Source organism: Trichechus manatus, unplaced genomic scaffold, assembly GCF_000243295.1.
Source record: "Trichechus manatus latirostris isolate Lorelei unplaced genomic scaffold, TriManLat1.0 scaffold00216, whole genome shotgun sequence".
NCBI classification, from domain to species: domain Eukaryota; kingdom Metazoa; phylum Chordata; class Mammalia; order Sirenia; family Trichechidae; genus Trichechus; species Trichechus manatus.
Genome location: NW_004444152.1, coordinates 103,232 through 127,930, shown reverse-complemented (window position 1 = coordinate 127,930; position 24,699 = coordinate 103,232). Strand labels below are relative to the sequence as shown.

Genomic DNA, 24,699 nt, shown 5'->3' with positions numbered 1-24,699 from the left:
AGAGGCCAGGGAATGGCATCAGTTTTCCAAGGACACATCGCTAGTGAGCAGAGGAGCAAAATTCACAGGCTGCCTGTCTGGCTCTAGAACCCAAGTTCTTCCTCGCAGCATCTTCAACTGCGAATCCTTCCACATCCTTATTCTTAGCTGCCTCTGTCTACTTGTTCCCTCCATGAAAAGGCTTCCTCAGCCCATGCCCCCTGCACTGTGTGATTCTGGTGCCCTGTCGTCTCTGATGCTCCTTTCTAATTCCCTGAAAATCAAATAAACAACCAAAGCATGACATGCAGGAGCCAGGTGGTGTCTGTGTTATTTTGTGTGTGACTCACTTATTGTCAGGTCCCCAGGGACCTGAGACACCCTCCCCCTCACCTCAATGCTGTTGTCTTGTTAATCCCTGTACTCTCAACACCTGGAGCAGTGCATGACGTAGGACAGGTGTTCAAAATATTTGCTGAGGAATGAATGAAAGAATGACTAAATCAGTCCCCCACAAGCCCAAAATGGAACTGGAGCCCCAGTCAGACCTTGCCTCCTTCTCCATATCTCACTCTCTTCTGATGCCCAAAATAAACTATTTCCCAGTGGGCACAGGAAGCCCCCAATTCTGCCTGTCAGTTAGGATCTCATACCACCATGCTACCCTCTGACAAAACTGGCTGACAGCCACCTGTGCAGGGATACCAACTTAATCTCAACCTCCACACATTCCACCAGCTTGCATCACCACACTTTCTTGAGGGAAGTGCTCTCCAATCAATGGCACTGTCCACTGAGATGCCTGCAGTCAGCCAGTGGGAAGTCGGCTTTGGACTCCAACCTAGAGACGCTAAACTTCCTAGCTTCTCCAATGCCTGCTACCTTGGGGCTCCCGTAGCCTCTGGAAAGTTCCCAGGAACTCTGCGCCAAGGTAGACAGCTGGCATGGCCTCTCCCCCAAACCACAGAAACAAAACAACAAACAAAGCAGCCTGCCTTTAAGAGGGGACAGGAGCATGGAAGGCGGGCACATTGAGGACCATGGTGCTGTCTGCCTTCTTGCTCCTCTTAAGCCTCACTGGCCTCTTGTTACTCTGGGTCTGGGGACATCCCACCTCCAGGGGCCACCTCCCACCTGGACCCCCACCTCTGCCTTTCCTGGGAAACATTTTACAAATAGACCACAAAGACCTTCTCAAGTCCTTCCAGAAGGCGAGATGTGGGAGGAGGAAGGAGTGAAAAGGCAGGAGGTGGGTGGATGGGAAACAGGCAGCAAGGCAGTTGGGAGTTTAATTTGGGGTTGAACTTCTTCTGGCCACAACCTGGTCCAATATGCCTACTAGTGAAGTTTCTTGAATTCCCCTGAGCCAAGGTAGACTGGAGAGGGAAATTCTGATAGACCCAAGGCTTTGAGCTGGAGTGATGAGTAGGGGAGGAAATCACTGGAGATCAGGTGTGGGAACACTCTGTAATTCTTTTCTTTATTTTTATTGTGATTTAGGTGAAAGTTTACAGCTCAAGTTAGTTTCTCATACAAACATTTATACACACATTGTTATGTGACCCTAGTTGCTATCCCTATAAAGTGACAGCACAGTCCTCCTTTATACCCCAGATTTCCAGTGTCCATTCTATCAGCTCCTATCCCTTTCTGCTTTTTCATGTCACCTCCAGACAAGATCTGCCTATTTAGTCTTGTGTATCTACTTAAACTAAGAAGCACCCGCTTCACGAGTATCATTTTATATCTTACAGTCCAGTCTATTCTTTGTCTGAAGAGTTGGCTTTAGGAATGGTTTTAGTTCTGGATTAACAGAGAGTCCAGGGGCCATGTCTTCTGGGGTTCCTCCAGTCTCAGTCAGACCATTAAGTCTGGTCTTTTTACTGGAATTTGAGTTCTGCACCCTACTTTTCTCCTGTGCCATCAGGGACTCTCTGTTGTGTTCCCTGTCAGGGTGGTTATTTGTGGTAGCCAGGCACCATCTAGTTCTTCTGGTCTCAGGCTGATGGAGTCTCTGTTTTATGTGGCACCTTTTGTCTCTTGGGCAAATATTTTCCTTGTGTCTTTGGTAGTCTTCATTCTTCTTTGCTCCAGTTGGGTTGGGACATATTGATGCATCTTAGGTGGCCATTGGCTTGCTTTTAAGACCCCAGACACCACTCACCAAAGTGGGATGCAGAACATTTACTTAATAAACTTTGTTATGCCAGTTGACTTAGCTGTCCCCTGAAACCATGGTCCCCGGACCCCTGCCCCTGCTACACTGTCCCTCAAAGTGTTTGGTTGTGTTCAAGAAACTTCTTAGCTTTTGATTTAGTCAAGTTGAGCTGACTTCTCCGGTATTGTGTGTTGTCCTTCCCTTCACCTAAGGTAATTTTTGTCTACTATCTAGTTAGTGAATTCCTCTCTCCCTCCCTCTCCACCCTCATAACCATCAAAGAACGTTTTCTTCTGTGTTTAAACCTTTTCTTGAGTTCTTATAATAATGGTCTCATACAGCATTTGCCCTTTTGCAAATGACTAATTTCACTCAGCATAATGCTTTCCAGATTCATCCATGTTATGAGACGTTTTGTGGATTCATCATTGTTTTTCATCATAGTATTCCATTTTGCGAATATACCATAATTTGTTTATCCATTCATCTGTTGATGGGCACCTAGGTTGTTTCCATCTTTTTGCTATTGTGAACAGTGCTGCAATGAACATGAGTGTGCATATATCTATTCGTGTGATGGCTCTTATCTCTCTAGGATATATTCCCAGGAGTGGGATTGCTGGATCATATGGACTTCTATTTCTAGCTTTTTAAGGAAGAGCCAAATCAATTTCCAAAGAGGTTGTTCCATTTTACATTCCCACCAGCAGTGTATAAGTGTTCCAGTTTCTCCACAACCTCTCCAACATTTATTATTTTGTGTTTTTTGGATTAATATTAGCCTTGTTGGGGTGAGATGGTATTTCATTGTAGTTTTGATTTACATTTCTCTAATGGCTAATGATCGTGAGCATTTTCTTAAGTATCTGTTAACTGCCTGAATGTCTTCTGTGGTGAAGTGCCTGTTCATATACGTTGCCCATTTTTTAATTGAGTTATTTTTCTATTTGTGGTTGAAGTTTTGCAGTATCTTGTAGATTTTAGAGATTAGACCCTGATCAGATTTGTCATAGCCAATAATTTTTTCCCAGTCTGTAGGTTGTCTTTTTACACTTTTGGTGAAGTCTTTTGATGAGCGTAAGTGTTTGATTTTTAGGAGCTCCCACCCAGTTATCTAGTTTCTCTTCAGGTGTGTGTGCATTGTTAGTTATGTCTTGTATTATGTTTATGCCCTGAATTAGAGCTCCTAACGTTGTCCCTATCTTTTCTTCCATGATCTTTATTGTTTTAGATTTTATATTTAGGTCTTTGATCCATTTTGAGTTAGTTTTTGTGCATGGTGTGAGGTATGGGTCTTGTTTAATTTTTTTGCAGATGGATATCCAGTTATGCCAGCACCATTTGTTAAAGAGACTGTCTTTTCACCATTTAATGGACTTTGGACCTTTGTCAAATATCAGCTGCTCATAGGTGGTTTAATTTACGTCTGGATTCTCAATTCTGCTCCATTGGTCTATGTATCTGTTGTTGTACCAGTATCAAGCTGTTTTGACTACTGTGGCAGTATAATAGGTTCTAAAATCAGGTTGTGTGAGGTCTCCCACTTTGTCCTTCTTCTTCAGTAATGCTTTACTTATCAGGGGCCTCTTCACTTTCCATATGAAGTTGGTGATTTGTTTCTCCATCTCATTAAAAAATGTCCTTGGAATTTGGATTGGGATTGCATTGTATCTGTAGGTTGTTTTGGGTGGAATTGACATTTTCACAGTGTTGAGTCCTCTTATCCATGAGTAAGGTATGTCTTTCCACTTATATAGGTCTCCTTTTTGTTTCTTGCAGTAGTGTCTTGTAGTTATCATTCATGTCTCTTACATCTCTGGTTAGATTTATTCCTGTTACCGCAAATCATGGGTTTGAGCCACCTGCCGCAAAAGCCAATGCTGAGACAGGGGTGAGGTGAGCAGCAAGAGGGTTTTATTGTATAGGTATACAGGAGACAGAGGGGAATGAGCTCCTCCAAAAGACCTGTCTCCCTGACTGGAGACTGGCTGGAGACTGGCTGAAAGTTTTTATATGGACAGGATTATAGTTTCTCTTCTGGCAGTCACGTTTCTCATGTCTCAGATCTAACTTCTTACTGGCAACCTTGAAGGTTATCTGGCACCATTAGTCACGATTGTCAAGTAGCAGATGAGTTAATCCTAGTCCTTGAGGGTTATCAATTTGTTCTGCCACCCTCCAAGGGTGGCAAAAAGAAAATATTACGAGGAAAAGCGGGGGCTGGTAATGGTGGGAAGCAATGGTGGTAATTGAGCTTATGCAGCCTGTTCTGTTCCTAAGTATTTTATCTTCCTGGGGGCTATTGTAAATGGTATTGATTTGGTGATTTACTCTTCGAAGGTCTCCTTTTTGTTGCAGAGGAATCCAACTGGTTTTTGTATGTTTATCTTGTATCCTAATACTTTGCTGAAATCTTCTATTAGTTCCAGTAGTTTTCTTGTGGATTCTTTGGGGTTTTCTGTGTATAAGATCATACCATCTACAAATAGGGATACTTTTACTTCTTCCTTACCAATTTGGATGCCCTTTATTTCCTTTTCTAGCCTAATTTCTCTGGCTAGGACCCCCAGCACAATGTGAATAAGAGTGATGATAAACGACATTCTTTTCTGGTTCCCATTCTCAAGGCAAACACTTTCAGACTGTCTCCATATAGGAAGATGTTGGCTGTTGGCTTTGTATAAATGCCCTTTATTATGTTGGGGAATTTCCCTTCTATTCCTATTTTGCTGAGAGATTTTATCATGAATGGGTGTTGGACTTTGTCAAGTGCCTTTCTACATCAATTGATAAGATCATGTGGTTCTTGTCTTTTGTTTTATTTCTGTGATTGATTACATTGATTGTTTTTCCAATGTTGAACCAGCCCTGCATACCTGGTATGAATCCACTTGGTCATGGTGAATTATTTTTTTGATATGTTGTCGAATTCTATTGGCTAGAATTTTGTTGAGGATTTTTGCATCTATGTTCATGAGGGATATTGGTCTGTAATTTTCTTTTCTTTTTTTTTTTTTTGTGGTATCAGGGTTCTGCTGGCTTCATAGAATGAGTGTGGGAGTATTCCATCTTTTCTATGCTCTGAAATACTTTTAGTAATAGTGGTGTTAACTCTTCTCTGAAAGTTTGGTAGAATTTCCAGTGAAGCCATCAGGGCCAGGGCTTTTTTTTGTTGGGAGTTTTTTCGTTACCTTTTCAATCTCTTCTTTTGTTAGAGGTTTATTTAGTTGCTCTACGTCTGTTTGTGTTAGTTTAAGTAGGTAGTGTGTTCCTAGAAATTTATCCATTTCCTCTAGGTTTTCAAATTTGTTGGAGTACAATTTTTCATAGTATTCTGTTATGATTCTTTTAATTTCAGTTGTGTTTGTTGTGATATTGCCCATCTCATTTCTTATTCAGGTTATTTGCTTCCTTTCCTGCTTTTCTTTTGTCAGTTTGGCCAGTGGTTTATCGATTTTGTTGATCTTTTCAAAGAACCAGCTTTTGGTCTTGTTAACTCTTTCAATTGTTTATCTGTCTCTATTTCATTTATTTCTGCTCTAATTTTTATTATTTACTTTCTTCTGGCACTCATAGGCTTCTTTTGCTGCTCTCTTTCTACTTGTTTGCATTGTAGGGTTAATGTTTTGATTTTGGCCCATTCTTCTTTTTGGATGTGTGCATTTATTGCTATAAACTGACCTCTGAGCACTGCTTTTGCTGTGTCCCAAAGATTCTGGTAAGATGTGTTTTCATTCTTATTTGATTCTGTGAATTTCTTTATTCCATCCTTAATTTCTCCTATAACCCAGTAGTTTTTGAGCGAGGTGTTGTTCAGTTTCTATGTACTTGATTATTTTTTCCTTGCTTTTCCTGCTATTGATTTCTACTTTTATGGCTTTATGGTCAGAAAAGATGCTTTGTAATGTTTCAATGTTTTGGATTCTGTTAAGGCTTGCTTTATGGCCTAATATGTGGTATATTCTGGAGAATATTCATATGTGTTGGGAAAGAAAGTATACTTGGCTGCTGCTGGGTGGGGTGTTCAGTATATGTCTATGAGATCAAGTTGGTTCATTGTGGCATTTAGATCTTCCATGTCTTTATTGAGCTGGTTTCTGGATATTCTGTCCTTCACTAAAAGTGGTGTGTTGACGTCTCCTACTACTATTGTGCAGCTGTCTACCTCTTTTTTCAATGCTGTTAGAGTTTGTTTTACGTATTTTGGTGCTCTGTCATTGGGTGCATAAATATTTGTTATGATTATGTCCTCCTGGTGTATTGACCCTTTAAGCATTATATAGTGTCCTTCCTTATCCTTTGTGATGGATTTTGCTTTAAAGTCTATTTTGTCAGAGATTAATATTGCCACTCCTGATTTTTTTTGAGTGTTGTTTGTTTGATACATTTTTTCCCATCCTTCGAGTTTTAGTTTGTTTTTGTCTTTAAGTCTAAGGTGTGTCTCCTGTAGGCAGCATATAGACGGATCATTTTTTTAATCCATTCTTCCACTCTCTGTCTCTTTATTGGTGCATTTAGTCCATTTACCTTCAGTATAATTATTGATAGGTATGAGTTCAGTGCTGTCATTTTGATGTCTTTTTTTGTGTGTTGTTGACAGTTTCTTTGTTCCACTTAATTTTCTGTGCTGAGTTGTTTTTCTTCATGTATTTTCTTTCTGTCTTTTTCCTTGTTGTTTTTTTATTTTCTGAGTTTTTATGTTTTTCTTGTTTTTTATTTTGATGTGTAAGATTGTTTATTTCCTTTATGGTTACCTTAATATTTACCCCTATTTTTCTAAGTTTAAGTCACTGTTTTATTTCTTTATATTGCCTTGACTTCCTCTCCATATGAAAGATCTATAACTACATTTTTTAGTCCTTTTTTGTTTTAATGTTGTCATCTTTTACTTATTGATGTCTCTGTTTCTCTATTTTCAGCATTTTAGCTTTGATTTATTTTTGTGACTTCCGTATCTGGGTTGATATCTGGTTGCTCTGTCCTGTATTCTAGTCTTGGATTGTTATCTGATATTATTGATTTTCTAACCAGGGGACTTTCTTTAGTATTTCTTGTAATTTTGGTTTGATTTTTACTAATTCTCTAAACTTCTGTTTGTCTGGAAATGCTCTAATTTCACCATTATATTTGAGAGACAGTTTTGCTGAATATATAATTCTTGGCTGGTGTTTTTTTCCTTCAAGGCTTTATATATATCATCCCATTGTCTTCTTGCCTTCATGGTTTCTGCTGAGTAGTGCGAGCTTAGTCTTATTGACTCTCCTTTTTAGATGACTTATCGTTTATCCCTAGTGGCTCTTAAAATTCTGTCTTTATCTTTGTTTTTGGCAACTTTGATTATAATATGTCTTGGTGACTTTCTTTTGGGATCTGCCTTGTGTGGGGTTCTATGAACTTCTTGGATAGATATCGTCTCATCTTTCACAATGTCAGGGAAGTTGTCTGCCAACAAGTCTTCAACAATTCTGTCTGTATTCTCTGATATCCTTTCCCCTGTTCTGATACTCCAATCACATGTAGGTTATTCCTCTTGATAGAATCCCACATAATTCTTAGGGTTTCTTCATTTTTTTAAAATCCTTTTTTCTGAGTTTTCCTTAAATAAGTTGGTGTCAAGTGCTTTATCTTCAGTCTCACTAATGCTGACTTCCATGGCCTAAATTCTGCTCCTATGACTTTCTATTGAATTGTCTAATTCTGAAATTTTATTGTTAATTTTTTGGATTTCTGTTTGCTGTCTCTGTATGGATTTTTTGCAGCCTGTTCAATTTGTCATTATGCTCTCGAATAACCTTCTTAAGTTCCTCTATTGCTTTGTCTGTGTGTTCTTTGGCTTGTTCTGAGTTTTGAATGATCTCCTTCCTGATTTCTTGAAGAGTTCTGTATATTAGTCTTTTGCATTCTACCTCTGGTAATTCCAAGAAGTTCTCTTCTTCCAGAAGATTTTTTGATTCTTTGTTTTGGTAGCTTGCTGAAGCCATCATGTTCTACCTCTTTATGTAATTTGATATTGACTATTGTCTCTTAGCCATCACTAAGTTATTATATTTATTTATTTTATGTTTGCTTACTGTGTCCTAGCTTCTTGTTCTGTTCTGTTTTGATATGCCCAAATAGGCTGCCCGTGTGAGCTAGTTTGATTATTGGCATCTTTGAACCTCTCACCTCCTGCCTCCAGGTGGTTAGAGCTGTTACTAGGTATGTGAGCCCAAGAGTCCATTTACTTTTCTTGTGTAGATTCAGCTCAGGTGTCCAGGTCGTCGTTCACCGAGTGTATGGTGCAGCTCTCACCTAGAGTCCTAGACAGGCAGGGGTGATTGGAGTAGGCAGAGGTATCTGGCTGAAGTAGGGGGTCATGCGCTGATCAAGGTAGGGGGCTGACCTTTGCCCCTGAGTGTCTTCATGGAAGGTGTGTCCCTGTTCCATACAGTGCACTGGTATGTGGATTTTGCAGTCAGACTATAGGCATCCAATGCTGTTGGCTGTAAGGACTGGGAGTCACCACTTATTCTTGGACTCCTGTCATGGGTGGTTCGGTGGACTGGGTGGAGCCAGGGTCCTGAGGCCCCTGATGTGGGTAGGTGAGAACCCTGCTTAATGGGCAAGGTAGTGTCAAATGTCATGAATCTGCCATTCCCCTTATAGCAGATACAGATGAAAATAGGCCTCAGGTATATACCCTGGGATACTGTGCTAATAAGGGCCTATACTGTTGAAATGAGCCCACACAATTCTATGCAGGGGTGAAAGGCATTTAAAGGCCTAGGCAAAGGGGCTATGCTTGCCCTGAGTTCCAGGCTTAGGGGAGCTGGCAGATTATTTTTTCCTGTTTGTTAATTTGTTCACTCTCCAAAGCCGGGAGAATGGCTCAGGGCACACATTGGGTCCTACTTCCAGCCCAGGGGTGCAGCAGTCTCTAAAACCAGTCCTGGGACCTGGAGCAGAGTGGAGAGGGAGCAGGTAAATGGGAGAGAGGTATTTCTCAAAAGGAGGACTTTTTTGTTTAGACACTTGCACTTATCTTTCACTGATGGAGTGCTGTTTCTTTCTGGTTCTGGAGGTTGAGGTGACTCTCTGCTGCTCAGTCTCTCCCAATGTGGAAAACACATCCTGAGCACCACTGCTTGCCTCACTGCTAGTGCCAGCCGATCCAACCAGCAGGGTGCTGTTTCCCGCTGGGTCAGGTCTGGCAACTCCTCACTGTTTCTGTACAGTCCATCTCTCCCCCGCCACTTAGTCCAATTCCTCAGCTTTGTCTTCGATGTTCAGGGCTCCTAGATTGTCATATATAATCGATTCACTTGTTTTTCAGGTCTTTTTTGTAAGAGGAACCATAGGAAACCTCTGACTACTCTGCCTTCTTGGCCCTGCTCCCTTCTCTGTAATTCTTAAAATTCAGAGCTGGGCGGGTTTTTGGGAAAGTCGAGAGACGAGAACACTTGGGGCAAGACTGGGAGTGGGAAGCTTGGTGGAGGCCACCAAGTGGAATCCCCCATTCTTCCCTGATGGAGCTAAACAGGAAGGTGTGACCCAGATGGGAGAAGTGGAAGACAAGGTCTCCTCTTGAGTTAGAGACAGATCTGCACCTTGTCGCCACAGCTGCGGGAGAAATATGGGAATGTGTTCACCCTCTACCTGGAGCCTCGGCCCACCGTCATCCTGTGCTGGTTTGAGGCAATTCAAGAGGCCCTGGTTACCAGGCCGAGGCTTTCTCAGGGTGAGAGCACATTGCCATCCTTGACCCCATCTTCCAGGGAACAGATGAGTGGGGGGCAGGGGCGAGGGCTGGAGAGAGAGCAAGGGAGTATGCAATCTGCCCTCCCAAACTTCCCTCCATTAACCATCCCCCCCCAAAAACCAGGTGTGGCCTTTGCCAGTGGAAAGCCTTGGAAAGTCCTTTGCCAATTCTCTGTGGCCACCATGAAGGACTTTGGGATGGGGAAGCAGAGCATTGAGGAGAGAATCAGGGAGGAGGCAAAGTGTCTGGTGGAGGAGCTGCGGAAGACCCAGGGTGAGCCCTAAAGCAAGGGGCAGGGGGCTATAGGGCAGGTGGGGGGATCTGCAAGATGGAGACAGAGAGAGGGAGAGAGACAACATGACTGACAGACACAGGGATAGAGATAGATGCAGAGACAGGTTCAGGGATAGAGAAGAGAATGAGACAGAGATGAAAAACAGAATGAAGGAGACAGAGAGACAGACAGAGACTAGGAGGGAGAGGGAGAGTGTAGCAGGCATGGAAAGCACTGAGGACACAAAGAGTGATCTAGAAACAGAAATTTGAAGGAGAAGATTGAGAAATAAAAATGTAAAGATAGAGTCCAGGGGAGACACAAAATGTCAGTGAGGCAGAAGAGAGGGGACCCAAAGAGAGAGGTGGGCATAAAGAGACAAAGAAGAACTGAGAAGAAGGGACTGAGTCTCAAAGAAAGAGTTAGAGACAAGGCCAGAGAGAGGCACAGATACACAAAAAAATCATACCAAGAGAGAGGCTGAGTAAAATGACAAGAGACACAGGGAAGGAGATGCTAAGAAAGAAAAGCTGAGATACAGAGAAACCAATAAAATAAGCTAAGATAGTGCCAGTCAGATCAGAGTTACCAGGAAGTCCACTGCAGGGGACACCCAGCCCCCTGTAACAGACCTCTCATCCCCAGGGGCCTATCTGGATCCCACCATCCTCTTTCACTCCATCACGGTCAACATCATCTGCTCCATCATCTTTGGCGAGTGCTTTGATTACCAGGACCCCAAATTCTTATGGTTGCTACATTTGCTGAACAATGTCTTTGCCCTTGTCAGCTCTTTCTATGGCCAGGTGAGTCTGGAATCAGGTAGGCAGGCCCTGGTAAGGGATCAGGTTCTGCCTGTCTTGAGCATGGAATCAACAGGGCACCAAGAATTCCTTTTTTCAGAGGAAAAATAACACTCAAAAGATTGCTGCTAGCTTATTTAGTGCCTTTGTGGAAATTAGAAAATGGTGCCCATTTTCAAGGAAAAACTGTGTTTAAGTTAGTTTACTATTACACAACCCAAACAGCTCTGCCAGGGGAGCTTTCTAAGTCCTGGTTACATGCACACATGTGCTCATGTTTTTACACACACATACATACTCTCCTATCCCCCTACCCTCATCTTCCCTACCTCCCTCCTTCATGAGAAGGTGTTTACGGTTTGATATTTCCCCTTCATACCAACACACTTTGCCACTTGTTTTTTTATTCTGTGTGAATGGGGAGGGGCTTTCCTTTTCTTATTTAACAGTATGTTGTGGAAGTATCTTCAGGTCAATGCCTATGGTTCTAACAAATTTTTTCAATAGCTGCGCACACACGTCCCCAGACTCCAAAGTGCACATGCCACCAGCCTTGCACACACTTCACTCCCTACACCTTTCTAGATGAGTCAGGTTGGGGATAGGAATTAGGCTTCTGAAAAGGGTGGAAGGGTGAGAGAAGAAAATTCAGTGAAAGTAACAGTGTGATTGGGACGGGTACCACTGAGTGTGTTTGTGTGCACGTGTGTGCATGCTCAGCTGGGAGGCACATTCCCCAAATCTACAGGGTGAATGGTGCCCCTTAGATGTTGCTCCCTTGTGCAGGGCACAACCTCAACACCCATGGTGGAAGCCCCGGACCCCCCAGTCTAGAGAGGGTAGAACAGACTCTGAAGCCTTCCCTGCTTCTCTCTAGGTGTTTGAGCTCTTCTCTGCCATCTTGAAACACTTTCCTGGCACCTACACACGTTTGTACAGCATCATGGAAGAACTGAAAGATTTTATCACTGAAAACATCGAGAAGCACCAGAAAGCCCTGGACCCCAGTGCCCCCCAGGACTTCATTGATTCCTTCCTGCTCTGCATGGACAAGGCAAGGGCCAGGTTGGATTGGGGTAGGTGGGAAAGAGAGTGATGGACACAGCACTGACATTCAGCTAGTATGTCTGAGTACGATGTATGTATTGTTTAAATATTGAAATACTTCCTTATGGATTGATAAAGACCCACTGGCTCAAGACTTTCCCCCCTCCTCGTTCCCTCCTCAGACAATCCAAGCCCAACCCAATGCCCGCTAAAGAGGTAGCAACTAAAGAGTTAACATCTGACCCAGCAAGGTGCCTCTGAGACCCTGATTTTCTCCTTTCTTCCTCCCATTCTGATTGGTTGGAGGCCCATGTCTGTTCTGATTCGTTGGAGGCCCATGTCTTTTCTAACTGGTTTGGGAAGTGCCATGTTGTTGTTATTTGTTAGCTGCTATGGAGTCTGCTGACTTCTGGTGATCCTATGCATAACTGAACAAAAGCTGCCTGGTTCTGTGCTATCCCCATGATTTCTTGTGGATCAGACCTTTGTGGTCCATACAGTTTTTGTGGGCTGATTTTCAGAAGTAGATCCCCAAGCCTTTCTTTCTAGTCCATCTTAGTCTGGAAGCTCCCCCGAAACCTGTTCAGCATCATGGCAACACACAAGCCTCCACAGACAGATGGGTGGTCGCTGAGCATGAGGTGCATTGGCCAGGCATCAAACCCAGGGCTCCCACATGGAAGGCAAGAATTATAACCACTGAACCACCACTGCCCCCAGGAAGTGGCACACTAATTAAATATTGTTAATATCACCCCTGGATAGTAGCCACATGGCCAATCAGGAGGGCAAAGATACCCAAGAACAAGGAGGGATAACAACAATCAAAATAAAAATATTAATCACTGATGTTTATTGAGCACTTATGTACATTTTATTGAAACAACTTCAGATGAGGAAACTGAAGCACAGAGTGGTTAAATTCTTTACCCAAAGACACAGAGCTAATAAATTGTAGGGCATGGGTTTGAACCCAAGGAGTTTAGCTCCAGAGCTCACGCTTTTGGCCACTCTGTTGACCTTGAATAGAGGAAACTAAAAAAGAAAGAAAAAGAAAACTGGCACAGAGAAATATGGGGGTTGGTGGGTCGAAAAGAAAGACACAGGAATGGGAGACATTAAGGATTATCCCTCACTGTCCCCAGGAACGCTCCGTTCCTGAGAGTGAGTTTCACCGTAAAAATCTCATCCACACCATCCTCTCACTGTTCTTCGCAGGCACTGAGACCTCCAGCACCACCCTCTGCTATGGGCTTCTATTCCTTCTTAAGAACCCCGATGTCTTAGGTGAGCTGGGCTTATGGTGGGTGGGGGCAGGGGAGGCTGGAGGGTCTCTGTGGCTATGGTGGAAGGAGGTAGTGATGGGTGAGACAGAAATCTCTGTCTTGGCTTGTCTGAAAAATAAAAATTCTGTGGGGATTTGTAATTTATAATAAACCTTTACCACTGACAAAGCCCTTTGATAAGGCACTTCACAGTTTACAAAATAATTTTCATTCAAGGAAGCACCCTTCATTTTAGAAGGTGCTTATGTGTGCATGAAGTGTTCTGTAACTTGCAGAGCACTTGGCAATTGCAAGGTGCTTTACAATTTACAAAGCATCACTATTCAAAAAGCATTTTGTAGTCTACAAAAGCACATGACTCTTGACCACGCATTTTGACATGGACAAAGAATTTGACTATTTGGAGTATATTGCTGGTTTACAATAAATTTAAAAACCTCTCGGTTTACTCTCATGCTGATGTTTTGCATACCAGATTTTTTAGAAACTCTCATCTATTTTACAGGTAAGCAATTTAAGGCCCAGAGTGGGGAAGGGACTTATCCAAGATCATACAGCAAGTTAGCAAACAAGCTCTGACACCAATCCCAGCCACAACTAATTCTTAGTTTGAAAAGGGAGGGAGAGAAAGGGAGGAAGGGAAGGGGGGAAAGAAAGGAAAGAAGGGAGGGAGGGAGGAAGGAAAGAAAAGAGGGAGGGAGGCAGATACAGAGAGAACGAAAGAGAAAAAGTTGGCCTTCAGTGTTGAATAAATTTCCACCCATTCTTCAAGTGCAGCCACCACCCATCTGTCAGTGGTGGCTTGTGTGTTGCTATGGTGCTGAACAGGTTTCAGTGGAGCTTCCAGACTGAGACAGGCTAGGAAAAAAGGCCCAGTGACCTGCCTCCAAAAAATCAGCCAATGAAAACCCTGTGAACAATAACAGTTCAATCTCATTGTGCATGGGGCTGTGCACGGCAACTACAAAACACCTTTACCCCAAGTGAACCTCTCTAGTAACTGAAGCAGAGACATCATACAAGACTTCCCCATAACGAAAGTATTGACTTTACTTCCTTCTCTTTTCATTGAGAAGGAGCAACAACCCAACACTTTATTAGAGTTCATAAGACCCTCCTCCTATTCTGCAGGTCATTTCATGGGTGCCTTGGTTGAGTCTATTGTTACAGGCATTCACTGATGTCCCCTCACCCTTACCACCTAGAAAAAGTCCACGCGGAGATCAACAGGATGATTGGCCCACACCGCCTTCCAGCCATTGAAGACAGGGCCAAAATGCCTTACACAAATGCCGTCATCCACGAGATTCACAGATACAGTGATCTCACGCCCATTGGCTTCCCCCACTGTGTCCTCAGGGACACCTATTTCCGGGGATATCTCATCCCTAAGGTGAGACTAGCAGGAAGACAGAATCTTGGACAGAGGTTCTGGCTGCCTGTATTAGAGTTCATGTCTCTGGTCCTTGGACTACAATAGGAATTTTTACACTCAGATTTCTACGGAGGAAGGGAGATTTTGGAAATATATAAAAGCCTTCTCCCTTCTATTCTGTCTTATTTATTTGTTTTTTTACATTTATTGTTGTTGTTAGGTGCCGTCAAGTTGGTTCCAACTCATAGCTACCCTATGTACAACAGAAAGAAACACTGCCCAGTCCTGTGCCATCCTCACAATCATTGCTATGTTTGAGCCCAGTGTTGCAGCCACTGTGTCAGTTCATCTCATTGAGGGTCTTCCTCTTTTTCGATGACCCTCTACTTTACCAAGCATGATGTCCTTCTCCAGGGACTGATCCCTCCTTCTAACATGTCCAAAGAACGTGAGACGAAGTCTCGCCATCCTTGCTTCTAAGGAGCACTCTGGCTATACTCCTTCCAAGACAGATTTGTTCATTCTTTTGGCAGTCCATGGTATATTCAATATTCTTCGCCAACACCGTAATTCAATGGCATATTAGATTTTTCTTTTACTGAAAAAGTACTACATATTTATTGAAAACTGTTATAAAATAAGCTTTTAAAAAATCTATTTCATCATCTCCCCTACCTCCCTCCTTCATAAGAAGGTATTTAGTTTGATATTTCCCCTCCCACACTTTCTTTAAGTTCATATGAATATATATAGCATATATGTACACATACCCAAGACTTGGTTCACACAACATCCATCACTTCACAAATTGTGCTTACAGTGTGGCATACCTCCTTCGACACCTGTCTTTATGTTCATACCAACACACTTTGCCACTTGTTTTTTATTGTTGTGTGTGTGTGTCTGAGTGCATGTTGGGGGGGCTTTCCTTTTTTTAATGTAATAGTATGTCATGGGCATATTTTTAAGTGTATACCTGTGGTTTTAACTCATTTTTCATAGTTGCATAGTATTCCTGAATATGGATGTACCTAGGGGTGATAGTCACAATATCTAATCACCCCATGGGCACCAACCCATCAGATTAAATTCCAGCCTTAGTGCTGGAGTTGGGTTTTTGGAGGCCTCTGTTGATGCAGATATGAATCTTACAGTTGAGAGATCGTGGACAAGTCCAGAGAGTCTTTGGGAAGAGAGGTCATGGTGGACGGTGGAGGTATCTAGAAGGTTTGGGATATAACTATTAGCCAAACAAGAATTATTCAATATTTTAGCTACCAAATGTAGTGCCATAGAGTGGGTGCTGCTGATTATCAACTGTGGATGCACCCTAATTGATTCAGCCACTCCATGTTGATGGCCACTTCGTTCCCTCGACTTTGATGTCCTCGTAGGGCACTACTGTGTACCCTGTCATGAACTCTGTCCTCCATGACCTGGCCACTTCCTGGATGCGGATGGCAACTTCAGGAAGCAGGAGCCTTTATCCCATTCTGCATGGGTAAGCTATGCCCTTCTCCACGAGGAACGCATGCTCAGCCCCTCTTCTGTCTGTGATGTTCTCTTTTTGTGCACCCCAAACACGGGGCGAATATTTTTTAAAACACCAAGAATTCTGAAAGAAAGAGTAAGAAAGACATCTACAAAGATAGTGTGAGAGGGAAGGAAAGAGAGGATAGAGATAGAAACTAAGTTGGTGATACAGTCAGAGTGAAAAATAGACACACACAAAAAGAACAGATAAATTATCCATTTTGGGGCATCTACTATATACCAAGAAATGAGAAAGGCAGTTCCTTCTCTTTTTTTCTTTAAAATGATAACTTCGTTAGTGGTGGTAGTTATTTTTTGTTTTTGTTTTGTTTTATTTTTACAATATTTATACAAACCAGAAAGTAATAAAGTTGGAAGTGAAAAGCACCTGAGATTCACCACACAAAAACAGACCTGTTAATATTTTAGAGTACATCCTTCCAAATTTTTTTATTAAATGTGTGCACACACACAGAGGTGGGAGATATATAGGTAGATAGGTAGACAGATAGATAGACAGATAGCTAGACAGATGATAGACAGATAAATGATAGATAGATGATAGATAGGTAGGAAACTAGATGAAAGAGAAGTAGGAAGGAAAAACGAAAAGGAAGAGAAGGGAACAGAAGGAAATTTAATTTGCTTATTTTTTTCTGCTAGTCAATTGTTTAAATCCAAGGATGAGGCAAAGGAGTTACTTAGGGCACAAAAATTTAAGAAGCACTTACTCTCAGGATCACGAAGATGTCCTGTTTAAATCACTTATCAGATAATTCAACTTTTACCCACTGATTTGAGATTTATCATATGCTAAATTCTTAAATCTCCTGTGGTCTATTTCTGGTTTATCCATGGATCTATAGGTCTTTTCTGGCTATACCACAATGCTTTAGCATTATTATACTTGTATAATATGTTTTAATATTTCACAGGGGCTAGTCTCACCCTGGGGCCCTGGTGGCACAGTGGTTAAGTATTTGGCTGCTAACCAAAAGGTCGGCAGTTTGAATCCACCAGCCACTCCTTGATAAACCCTATGAGGCAGTTCTACTCTGTCCTATAGGGTTGTTATGAGTTGGAATTGACTCGACAGCAATAGGTTTTTGTTTGTTTGTTGTTTTTGGCTAGTCTCCTTCCATTACTCTTCTTTATCAGATACCTTTATGGTTTGTCTAACACATTTTTTTCTCCAAATGTACTTTAGAATCATTTTTTCAAGTTCCCAAAAAGCCCACTGGGATTTTATTAAGATTAATTTAAATTTTTAGATTAATTTGGATAACCTTGACAACTTTACAATTTTGACGTATCCCAGACAAAAAGATAGTGTATCTCCATTGAGTCGACTAATATTACTCAAGGGTGTATTCACTTTCATTTTTTCAACTAGGTTTTGCAAATTACTTGCTAGATTTGTTCCTAAGACACATGAGAAAGGGTTGTTGCTGTTGTTTACAGAACCTCTTCCAACATTATCTTCTTAATTGCTTCAATTAGTATATCAGAAAGCCATTGATTTTTGTATATTTATTTTATTTTTTAACATTTGATTGTGTTTTAGGTTAAAGTTTACACAGCAAATTAGATTCACTTTCAGCAATTTATACACAAATTGTTCTGTGACATTGGTTACAAACCCTGCAATGTGTCAGCACTCTTACCATTTCCACCTCACCTGACCCATTTTCATCCATCCATTTTCCCTGTTCCTCCTTGCCTTCTCATCTTTGCTGATGTGTAAATATTGACTGTTTGGTTTCATATAGTTGATTGTCTAAAGAAGCACGTTCCTCATAGTGTTATTGTTTATTTTTTAGGCCAATCTATTATTTGGCTGAAAGGTGACTTCTGGGAGTGGCTTCAGTTCCAGGTTAAAACAGTATCTTAAAGCAATAGTTTTGGGGTTCCTCTAGTCTCTATCAGTCCAGTTAATTTTGGTCTTTTTATGAATCTGAGTTTTGTTCTACATCTTTCTCCCATTCTAACCAGGACCTTTTATTGGGTTCCTGGTCAGAATTGTTAGTAGTGGTAGCTGGGCACCATCTAGTTCTCCTGGTCTCAGGTTAGAAGAGGCTGTGGTTCACGTGGACCATTAGTCCTGTGGACTAATTTCTTCATTAAGTCTTCAGTTTCCTTCACTTTCCTTTGCTCCAGATGGGAAGAGATCAACAGTTGTATCTTAGATGACTGATTTTTGTATATTTCTGTTGTAACTGGACCACTTCTGGGTAATGATTTTATTACTAATGGTTTTTCATTGATTCACTTGAGTTTTCCAGATAATTAATCTTAGCCTCTTCAAACGACATTTTGACTTAATACCTTTTTTCCATTAAATTCTTATGTCAATTTTCCTTTAATACCCTGGGCTAGGGCTTCCAGATTCTGTTGAATAATGGTTGTATTAGTGAACAATCTTTTCTTATTCCTTGCTTTAAGGAGACTATTTTCTGTTTTCTCTCTTAAGCTTAATGCTGTCTATGGGTCTTTTTCAGACATTTTATGGCTATTCTACCCCATATTTTTCTCAATTTTAATTCAAATTAAGGAACGATCTTTTCCCCTCTATTTTACAACAAGTTCTTCTTTTTTAAATTGGAATTGAGTGTTGAGTTGTCTCAAGTATCTTTTCAGTTCCTGTCAAGATGATAGAATAGTTTTTCTGCTTTGACCTGTTAAAAATAATAGCTGTCTTAGTGTTGAATCACACACTCCTCATTAGAGCTGGAACAAGAGAGGCCCAAGGAGGGCAGGGGACCTGCCCAAGGCTCCCTAGGGAGTCATGACCTGTGTCTGTTAGGGCAGGCTAGGCTGCAAGAACAAACAGCCTGAATATATCAGCAGACAAGAGTTTCATTTCATGCACATGCAACACTTCCATCCAGGACAGCAGACATCACCTAGAGACTCTGGCTGATGGGCCTCCATCCTGACACAGGTAGAAACAGGGAAAACAGCACAAAAATTTAGCCCTCACTTCACCCAAGTCCCTGGGTGGTGCAAATAGTTACAGCACTAGGCTACTAACTGAAAGGTTAGAGGTTCAAATCCACTTAGTGGTGCCTTGGAAGAAAGGGCTGGTGATCTACTTCTGAAAAATCAGCCGTTGAAAACCTTATGGAGCACAGCTCTACTCTGGCACATATGGAGTCACCATGAGTTGGAGTTGACTTGACGGGAACTGGCTTGGTTTTTCTGTTTTTTTTTCTTTCCATTGGTCAATGCAAGTCCAACATTCAAGTTCAACACAGCACAGCTGTTTAATCCACCCAGAGATGTGCCATGAATATTTGTGAATGATTATACAGTCTACCATCAAGCAAGAGGCAGCTCTTTGGGCCCCTGCCTTTTCCACTGAGGCTGCAGTCAACAGGATGCAACTCAAATTGCAGTCCAACCCAGAGACCGTCTTGGTCTTGCCCACTCTTGACATTGGCAGGTGTACACAGTCGGTGCTGAAGATAACAGTGGACCTGAGGGCTTATCTAGATGGGACATTATTGCAATGTTTGATCCTGCATTGCAGGAAGATGTGAATAGGGGACAGAGGCAGAAATTTAGGGGTGAGGTCAGGCAGGGGTGATATTCAAAATGTTTAACAAGCACGGATGTGTGGCTATGACCAATCAGAACTGTTTCTAGCCATGGTGTTGAAACAGGGTTTGGGAGGTGTACCTGGTTATCTGCTGATTTGGGGGACAGGGGTCTGGGAACTTGGGGAGGGGCCAACGTGGTCTTACCAGTGGGGGAACTCAGAAGCTTAGAGCAACAGCCGTATAGCAACTCGTTCAGAAGTAGTTCAATATTTTAACAGCCAATACAGAGGTACTACAACCTACCTGGAGGCACAGAGGTTAAGAGCTCGGCTGCTAACCAAAAGGTCAGCAGTTCAAATCCACCAGCCGCTCATTGGAAACCCTACTGGGGAGTTCTGTTGTTGTTTGTTGTAGGTGCTGTCGAGTCTGTTCCGATTCATAGCAGCCGTATGTACAACAGAATGAAACACTGCCCAGTCCTGCACTATCCTAACAATCATGTTATGCTTGAGCCCATTGTTGCAGCCACTGTGTCAATCCATCTCATTGAGGGTCTTCCTCTTTTTCGATGACCTTCTACTTTACTAAGCATGATGTCCTTCTCAGGGCCTGGTCCCTCCTGCTAACATGTCCAAAGAATGCGAAACGAAGTCTCGCCATCCTTGCTTTTAAGGAGCATTCTGGCTGTACTTCTTCCAAGACAGATTTGTTCATTCTTCTGGCAGTCCATGGTATATTCAATTTTCTTCACCAATACCATAATTCAAAGGAGTCAATTCTTCTTTGGGTTTCCTTATTCATTGTCCAGCTTTCATATGCATATGAGGCAATTGAAAACACCACGGCTTGGGTCAGGCCCACCTTAGTACTTACAGTGACATCTTTGCTTTTTAACACTTTAAAGAGGTCTTTTGCAGCAAATTTGCCCAGTGCAATGTGTCATTTGATTTCTAGACCACTGCTTCCATGGGTGTTGATTGTGGATCCAAGTAAAATGAAATTCTTGACAACTTCAATCTTTTTCCATTTATCATGATGTTGCTTATTGGTCCAGTTGTGAGGATTTCTGTTTTCTTTATGTTGAGGTGTAATCCATACTGAAGGCTCTGGTCTTTGATCTTCATCAGCAAGTGCTTCAAGTCCTCTTCACTTTCAGCAAGAAAGGTTGTGCCATCTGCATACTGCAGGTTATTAATGAGTCTTCCTCCAATTCTGATGCCCTGTTCTTTTTCAAATAGTCCAGCTTCTCAGATTATTTGCTCAGCATACAGATTGAATAAGTATAGTGGCCTATAGGGTCACTGCAGCATATCAGTCTAGGAGGGGTGCTCAGGGGTTTTGGCTCCCCTCTACCCCTTTTTCACTGATCCTCATACTCAGGGCACCTTAGCGGGGTTCTGATGTTTTCGTATTTCCTCATAAGTTAACTTTGTTGATAATATACTTAACCGGAGACACATAGAAAGATAGATGATGCGAGAAAGGCAAGACCAGGGACCAAAAGAGATAGAGGAAGGAGTAGTACAGGATAGGCTGGGATGAGGTGGGGCAGAGAAGGACACTCGTGTTCTTTGCATTGTGGACAAGAAAGTGAACAGAAGTATAAACCAGTTGCGTTCGAGTCAATTTCAACTCATGACGATCCCATGTGTGTCAGAGTAGCACTGTGCTCCATAGGGTTTTCAGTGGCTGATTTTTCAGAAGCAGATCGCCAGGACTTTCTTCTGAGATGCCTCTGGGTGGACTCAAACCACCAACCTTTCAGATAGCAGCTAAGTGTATTAACTGCACCAGCCAGGGACTCCAACAGAAGCATTTTGAGTGTAAATCCATGTAAATATCATGCAAATGCTCTGGAAGAGTGGAGGTGTGGCAACCAGGTGCTCTCCAGGGCTCCCCCCAATGACACACCACCCTCTTTGCCCCCAGAAAAACACCAGTGTATAGGTGAGAGCATTGCTCGCTCCAAGCTCTTCATCTTCTTGACCACGATGCTGCAGAACTTTTCCTTGGGCGGCCCCAAAGCCCCAGAAGACATTGACCTCACACCCTGGGAGAATGGACTGGGAAAACTGCCTCCAGTGTGCCAGCTCTGCTTGCTGCCTCTCTGTGGAGAGGGAGAGGGGAAATAGACCTCCTTCCGGGTCCTCCCATTTGGCCTCTGACTTTGTACTGAATAAATTAATGGAGGCCTCCTGAGCTCTTTCTTGCTCACTCTCTCCCGTGGTAAGTCCCTTCTGTAGTCTCTCCTCCATTTAGTCTTCATTCATTCCTGGATGGCCTTCACAGTTGACTGAGGATAAAACTTTAGGGTTTCGGGGTTGAGAAGCACCTTAAATAACTTAGCCTTATCACCATCTCTAGCAGCTAGGGAAAATGAGGCCCAAATGAGGGAAAGATTAGGTCCAGGGTTACACAGGAAAGCAGCAGCAGAACCCAGAGCTCTGACTCCCAGCCCAGGGCTTTCCCTCCCTCATCCCCATCCACACTCCCACACCCCTTTCCTCCTACTTCTTCACTGGATTGAAAGGACCAGTTCTACCCTTTGACCTTGTGCTGTGTGACTCCAAAATATCTCCCTTGCATCTCTGATCTTAACCCTCCAAAACCACTGAGATCAAAATAAAGTTCTACTATTTCTGGGCCAAATGGCTATCTGTGCTGCCCTGCTTTTTGTCTTTAATGAAGGTAAAAATTCACATAACGTAAGATTAACCCTTAATCATTTTAAATTGTACAATTTGGTGGCATTCAGTACATTCACAACATTGTGAAACCACCATTTGTATCTAGTTCCAAGACATTTTCATCAGTCCAGAAGGAAGGCTTGTACTCATTGTCTTAGTTATCTAGTGCTGCTAGAACAGAAATACCACAAGTGGGTGGCTTTAACGTACATAAATGTATTTTCTCACAGTTTACGAGGTTAGAAATCCAGTTCAGAGCACTGGCTCTAGGGGAAGGCTTTCTCTGTCTGCTCTGGCATGAAATCCTTGTCTCTTTCAGCTTCTCTTCCTTGGTTCCTTGGTGATCTCCACGTGGTATCAGTCTTTCTCCATTTGTACTTCCTTGTCTCTGTAGCTAATCTGCTCCTTTTATGTCTCAAAAGTGATTGGCTTAAAACACAACTACACCAATAACGATCCATTGACATAACAAAGGAAAACCTATTCTCAAATGGGATTACATCCAAAAGTATTAACAAAAATAAAAAACCAAACCCTTTCCTATCGAATCAATGTTGGAACTCATAGTGACAGTATCAGACAGTAGAACTGCTTCACAAGGTTTCCCAAGAGTGGTTGGTGGATTCTAACTGCTGACCTTTCGGTTAGCAGCCAAACTCTTAACCATGCGCCACCTGGGCTCCATCCAAAAGTACAGGGGTAAGCATTTACAATACAGATTTTTTGAAGACACAACTCAATCTATAACACCTATTAAGCAGTTATTCCCCATTCTTTCCTCCCTCTAGCCCCTGGCAACCACTAAGCTACTTTTTGTCTCTATGGATTTACTTGTTACGGGCATTTCATATAAATGAAATCATACAATATGTGATCCTCTGTGTTGGCTTCTTTCACTTAGCATAATCTTTCTGAGTTTCATTCACATTGTAGTAAGTATGTATCAGAACTTCATTCCTTTTTATGGTTGAATGATAGTCCATTGTTAGGTATATACTACATTTTACTTATCCAATGTCCACTGATGGACACTGGGTGTGTTTCCACATTTTGGCTATTGTGAAGAGTGCTGCTATGAACATCCATGGAAAAGGCTGCCCTGCTCCTGATTACTCACCATGGGGGTAATGGAAGGAAGGCATTCTTCTGTGTCCACCTTTAGATCTGAGGTTCTGGAAGGATGAGACCAGACCTCTCCTTTTGGACATTCTTCGCAAATGATTATGAAACTCAAAAGAGATAATATTTACAAAGTAGCTAGAACAGTGCTTCCACCACTATCATGGATTGAATTGTGTCCAGCAAAAATATCTGTCACCTTGGCTAGTTCATGATTCCCAGCATTGTATAACTGTCTTTTGTCATCTGATGTGATTTCCCTATGTGTTGTATATCTTATCACTATGATAGAATAAGATGGATTAGTGGCAGTTATATTGATGAGGCTTACAAGATTAGATAGTGTCTTAAGCTGATCTCTTTTGAGATATAAAAGAGAGAAGCAAGCAGAGAGACAAGGGGACCTCATACCACCAAGAAAGCAGTGCCGGGAGCAGAGCGCATCCTTTGGACCTGAGGTTCCTGCACTGAGATGCTCCCAGACCAAGGGAAGACTGATAACAAGGACCTTCCTCCAGAGCCGACAGAGAGAGAAAACTTTCCCTTGGAGCCAGTGCCTTGAATTTGGACTTGTAGCCGACTAGACTGTGAGAGAATAAATTTCTCTTTGTTAAAGCCATCCACTTGTGGTATTTCTGTTATAGCAGCACTAGATGACTAAGACAACCACCCATCTGTCAGTTTGTTGTACAGTGGTGGCCTGTGTGTTGCTATGATGCTGGGAGCCAAGGTGGGGGGAGGACAGAAGGGGCACTTGCTCCCGGGCGCAAGTCCAAGGGCATGCCAGACGAGGTTTGGAATGACATTCCAAAGCACCACAGATATGAAAGGCACCTGACCAACGCAGCCAGACTAGAGTGAGGAAGGCATTTCTGCTGACCCATCACCACTATCAATGCCTATTCATCTTGAAATTAGGAGTGGGGGGACACAACTTAGAAATTGCCCCTGGGTGCTCATTACCCTCGGTATGCCCCTGCTAGAAGCTATGCCAGTGGTATTTCAGATCCGCTCATGGTGGATAGGTTTCAGCATAGCTTCCAGACTAAGACAGACTAGGAAGAAAAGCCTAGTGGTTTACTTCCAAAAATTAGCCAAAGAAAACCTTATGGATCACAACAGAACATTGTCTGACTTGCTTGTGTTGGACACACATCATCT

At 42.4% G+C, this 24,699-nt stretch overlaps 1 pseudogene; it reads left to right on the top strand.

Moving 5' to 3' along the window:
- Positions 1–1,019: 1,019 nt before the first annotated feature.
- On the top strand, positions 1,020–21,864 carry LOC101357674 (cytochrome P450 2B11-like; annotated as a pseudogene).
- Positions 21,865–24,699: the final 2,835 nt, after the last annotated feature.